The 6,171-nt window shown below is 33.9% G+C and overlaps 1 long non-coding RNA gene across 6 annotated transcripts in view; it reads left to right on the top strand.

Moving 5' to 3' along the window:
- The window catches only part of LOC116548945, a 1,126,598-nt gene that overhangs the window by 795,599 nt on the left and 324,828 nt on the right, over positions 1-6,171 (top strand). The window lies entirely within an intron of this gene.

Here is a 6,171-nt window from a genome sequence, read left to right as displayed (position 1 = left end):
AAAACTACAAAAAATTAGCTGGGCATGGTGGCGTGTGCCTGTAGTCCCAGCTGCTCAGGAGGCTGAGGCAGGAGAATTGCTTGAACCCAGGAGGCGGAGGTTGCGGTGAGCCGAGATCGCGCCATTGCACTCCAGCCTGGGTAACAAGAGCGAAACTCCGTCTCCAAAAAAAAAAAAAAAAAAAAAAAGAAAACAGTATTTTAAATACTATTGAATACATGTTCTAAATGTCAACAAATTCCACAGATAACATACTTTACATTTCGTATCATCTAGGTGTTGTTAGGAAACACATCTACCAAAAGTCTCTGACTTGGAAGGGCACATACTATGACAAAAAGCTTGGATTTGTTTTACAAAAAAAGAACGTATTTTTAAAATACCAAGAGTTTGAAGGAGTACTACGATTACTCCTACATTTTTTTTTTTTTTTAAGATGGAGTCTCACTCTGTTGCCCAAGTTGAAGTGCAATGGCATGAGTTTGGCCCACCGTAACCTCCACTTCCAGGGCTCGATTCTCCTGCCTCAGCCTCCCAAATAGCTGGAACTACAGGTGCACACCACCACACCTGGCTAATTTTTGTATTTTTAGTAGAGACTGGGTTTCACAATGTCGGCCATGCTGATCTCTAATTCCTGACATCAGGTGACCCACCCATCTGGGACGCCTGAAGTGCTGTGATTACAGGTGTGAGCCACCCTGCCTAGCCTCTCCTGCTTTTCTGAATAAACAAGGTGATAGTGATAGTAAGCAACTTGGCCAAGCTTACCAAGATCATGAGAGATGCAGTAGTCTGAATGTCATTCTATATTGTTTCCAGACTCGTTGGGTTGGGGGACAATTTATGGAGACTCATTTACAATGCTGCACAGTAGGTTCAGAGAGAGAGTAGAGGTGAGCGTAACCCATTTGGATGTTTTGTCTTGTTTTGTCTTGTGGAACCAATCTAGTTAAGAAAGAAAGATTCTGAGGACCCAAACTAGAATAAAAGTGAAATAAATATAAAATGATGTATAGTTACTAGATATATTGAAAAATCTAAATTAAGAAGACTAGCTAACTGACTAGACAGGAATTGAAAAGGAAGGTGTGCATAATGAGACAAGAGAATTGACTACATAGGCTAGAATTTATTCTGCTTTCATGGATCAACATAAAAGGAAGTTGCTCAAACTTTTGGAGAAAATTTCTGTAATGTTTTAACAGCTTTTCTATGAAAGAAGTTCTAGTTTAACCTGCTATTATTCTCATTTGTTAAAAATAAGCACAGTAAAAGTACATTTTCTCTTTAGACTTGATTATTCTAGGAAATTTAGTTCCTCAAACTCTAAATTATTGTTTTCTTCCTATGTTTTCCATATATTCCCTCTTTTATTGTGTTGAACAATAATTAAGCAGATTTAGTCAAATTACTAAATCTACAAATAAACAAATTACTTGTTCAAATGTACAAGTGCCTCTGATATAAATGATCTGATAAAATGATCAGATCAATCAATCAATCAGATAAAATAATCTGGAAAACTAATAAAAATAAGTTTTCCAAGTGATTTATTTTATAAAACATTCCCAAGTTGCCATGTTGGAACATTTTCTGCCCTCTCTGTCATAAAACATTGCATATAAATATATGTTCTCTTATCTCAGAGTCACTTATTTAATTCACAAAAAGATCTCTAATTCATTAACATCTCAAAGAACTGCTAAAATACACTGAAATGCTCCTGGGTGCCCATCAACCAGTCAACTAGGTAAAGAAAGCCCTGGACATATAAAGTCTTTCATTAGATCACCACAGCTTTGCAGCCACCACACACTTCCTGCTCTTCTCCCTGCTCTTAGAAGCACCACAGACTGTCAAGTGGTTGCTGGTCTGTACAGCTTCATATCTGATTTTTTATTCTGAAATGAAGCCCTTGTCTCAAATGTGGCTAAACAATCTTCAGTTTCACCAGTAGGTGGGGAAACTCATTTCTTTTTGCTTATTGTCATTTGTTTTTTCCTTAGAAGAAAGTATAGCATTCTTTCCTATGATCTTTCCCACAATACCACTGATGTACTCTGGGTTTCTATTTACTGCCTCCTATTGTGTAACAAAGGAAATCAGAAGGAAGGTATATCGGGAAATAAAAAGCTCAGTTTTAAACTGAGTTTTAATGTAATCAACAGCCTGTTGATTACATTAAAGAATATAAATCAAGAATATAAAAATCCATTTATTTTAAAATGCTCTTTATATGGGATAAGAGAAAACTGGTGGCCTTTGAGAAATGTCTTGAATTGAAGAGTGAGGTAAACACAGAAGCCAAATTTTAAACAAGTATTGAGATGACGAAATGATCCTATGTACTCTACATTTCATTTCCTATGGATGGGACAGAACATATAAAATCATATACAATGAAGCCTGCTCTATTTTTAAAGATCAACAGAAAAGAAATCACTCAAACTTTCTGAATAACCAACTACAGTGTTTTAACACTTTTTCAATTAATAAAAGTCTTTTTAATCTACCATATTCCATTTAGCAATTACTTGTGTGACATAAACATGGGGATACCAGTCATCATTTTCCACTTGTAAAGAAAAATGGAGTTTTCCTCTTTAGACTTTATTTTTTTGAGTAATTTATTCTTCAAATAGATATTGTTCTTATAGTTTTCTTCTTATATATTTTTCAAACATGTTACCCTCTCTTATTGTGGAAGAATCACTAACTAGAATTGGCCAAGGAAGTTAAATGTTTAAGGAAAAAGAGTTGTTAGTTTCAAGAATTGCATACTCATTTGTCAGAAGTGAGACACTAGAGGATGGGTATTGGGTGGTTCACAGCAGTATACAGGAGTCAAGATGACAGTGATCTGGCTAGAAATTAAAATGTACATTAGTACCCTTGAGCCTCAATCTATCCCTGTTAAAGGGATAGAGGTGGACTGACATGCTTAGATATTATTTGAAGAACTTTTGGCTTTCTTAGTGCCCTTATCACAGCTTGTACAATCAGGGAGTTCACAAAGCTAGGCATGTATTCTCATGTTAAGAAAGAAAAATTAAAAATTTGAAAATTAGAATTGGTTTGAATAGTTTTTACTCTTTTTGCTAATCAATTCTGTAAAAATGTAAACATATACTGATTAAACTCAAGACATTCAGTATTATATGTCAACCCAAATGCTATGATTTAAGATGTAAAACCAGAAAATCTGAGTCTAGATCATTTGTTTCACTATTAAATAATTTTCACAACTATTAACAGTCTTCATCAATACATTAATGGGCCAAATTAACTATCACTGAAAAATTTCAGTGAATTATTTTTAACACTTATCTTACAAATTTTATTTAGCAAAATAAGTGTAGTAAGTAAAGGTAGCTCAATTCCAAAATCATTGTGTAGGTAAACGTATAGAAGAAATATGCCGATTTTTATTGGAAATATTTTATAACTACCATGAAAATATTCAGCTCAACCTGATAAACTACACAATCCAAGCCTATTTAAAAATATGTGGTGCTATTTAATTTTTTATTATATATTATGTATCTTCCTCAAGTTCTACTTCAAAGAAAACCTAAGTATGTCAGTCCAGGCATACCCATTTAACAAATGTACTGAGGCTGAAAGATATTAACACACATTTTATTGTCAAGTCTGGGACATTGTCATCTTGACCCCTGCATACTGCTGTTAAACACAGAGGATTTGCTTTGAAGCCTTTAGTTAAGGAATTGAGTTATTATCCTTTGCTTGACCTTTGTCCATGGCGTATTTATCATGGTGCCCTGTAAAACCATAATGTGTGAGAAAAGTGAGAAAAGGAAGTAATATATTTGTGATTTATAAAGAAAGAAGAAATAGGTATAAATCATACTTTTAAAATGCATTCATAGATACCTCTTACATAATTCATTTATATTCTCAAAATCTCTCCCTAAAAATGGTTTTTGTATGTTTTTAAAACAAACATTAGCAAAAGTAACTTGAAATTAATCATGATCTATGATTTTCAGGATCTATTGCCAGGTACTGTTTATATTTATTAGTAGGAAGAAAAGGGGGAAGCAGCATTATTTTTAAAAGTACAGAAAGAAATAGTTTTCAAGCTGTTCCCTTAATTAGCTAGAAATAGTAACCCTGTCAAATTTAATATAAAAATAGTGTTATAAGCCTATGGCATCTATTTATTACTGGAGAACAAAAGCCTTCATCCATTTCCTTTAGAGAATGACATTTTTGTAATTCGCTGCCCATTTCATTTGTTCCAAAGACCTTCGTGGGGTGACAAATATCCCACAGAAATGGCTACTGATACTTGATAGGATAATGTGCAGCCCCTCAGGACAAGGGCAGAGGCAGCAAACTTATCATCCTTTAGTTTAGCTTAGCATGGGTCAGTAACAGCGCCAGAGGTGACAGAAGATGTTAAAGTGTGGGAAGCAAGAGCTGAAAGCTGTAGGAGGGGAGTTTTTATAGTTTATCCTTTCTTTTGCCAAGAAGCTACGGAGACAGCTTGAATCACATTGTTGATTTGGTTCACTGCACGCCACACTAACTGTTTCTGGAAAAGAGGAGCAAGGGGGAGAAAATCCAACACTTATGGGTCATTCTCACCAACAGCATGTGGCATTTCAACATGTCCTATAGGAGGAGGGAATGCATATTTAATATTTTAGCTTCAAGTTCATATTTTAAGAATGCATTATCCTGCTGGAAGGTCTGTGGTGAATAATCAGTAGGACATCACCATTATATCAACCTGATAATTTTGCAGAGGAAAAGCGATAGCAGCACCTTTCATTGGGGAATTTTCCCAATATTGTTTTCTGTGTTAGAGTGGATAAAAAATGACTTGTATGACTCTTCTTAAAATTTTTAACTTACAAATGTTCCAAAAATGTTGTATTTTAAATTTATCATTAACATTTGTCCATTAAGGACGATTGACTTGCATGAAATCTGAATATACATATTTTATTCCCAAGAAAATTAAATCAGTATAGAACTTTCCCTCAGAATATCATAAAAGAATAATATGCACCAGCTGGTATATTACTTCTGATTCTATTAAAAGATCATGTGATCAAATTCTTCTAAACACTTCTCAGTTTAAAAAAAGGAAGAAAGTAAAAAGAAAAACATAAGTTCTTCATTAGACAGGTATTGCTCGTCATGGCTGTCATTGCACACAATGACACTCACAGAAATATGACGGTTATGTTGTGATGTCTCCAACAGCACATCTGGTAAAATGATTCTGTTTTTGCAATATTAAGAAATCACTTTTTTATGTTACATGTGATTTGAATTAATTCATTTTTAAAATTCATTTATATGATGCAAAAATTCCTGGAGGACTGATAGGAAAAAGAACTAAAAATTGTGACCTTGTTTCATGAGCAAGATGTCAGCTCCACCTGAGTAATTAACAGTTTTGATGAGTATCTAGACCATGATGTCCTGCATCAGAACTGTCAGGGCTTCTTTGATACATTTTTCTTCTTTAAGCAGAAAAAAAAAATGTCCACCTCTGGATTTGTTTTTGCTAATGATAGATAATAAAATGTCTGATATCAACAGAGAACAATTAATATTAGAACTTAAACATATTAGGATAGTTTTAATGGAGTAGTAAAATTTGCAGTTTGATATGAATATAAGGCATGATATAAAGTATAGAGCATTTTCTGGCAGACTCGTTTTATTCTAAGCATATCTGGAAAATTACATAATGCTGAACTACAGAAAGATGAAGACAAACTGATGTCTACTTTGAAATAAGTATGTTAAGTAGTTCACATACTTTATCTCTGAAAACCTGGTTGTATGCTCCTAATAACACTATTGCTGGATAAAATTTATACAGTACTTTTTCCATCGAGTTAGAAATTGTTCCCTTTTCAGAGAGAGGTTCATGTTTATTTCCAATGCAGAAGAACTTGTTTTAGTTTTGAAGGTAAATTGAACAAGTGATTGGTTTCATATATCATGTAATTCCTTACATGTTGATGGCTGTAACTTTTCTACTTAGCACATTTTATTCCTTACCATGCCTGTCACTGGTTTAAGCAATCTGCGGGTAATTGATTTCTTCTGTAAAACAGATAACATTTGCTTAAAGCTCTTCTGATAGCTTTACAGCCTCTGCATTAGGAGAAGTACTTCCGTCAC

This window comes from Sapajus apella, unplaced genomic scaffold (genome assembly GCF_009761245.1).
Source record: "Sapajus apella isolate SASKATOON/1434 unplaced genomic scaffold, GSC_monkey_1.0 scaffold6, whole genome shotgun sequence".
NCBI lineage: Eukaryota > Metazoa > Chordata > Mammalia > Primates > Cebidae > Sapajus > Sapajus apella.
This window is presented reverse-complemented; position numbering and strand designations above follow the sequence as displayed.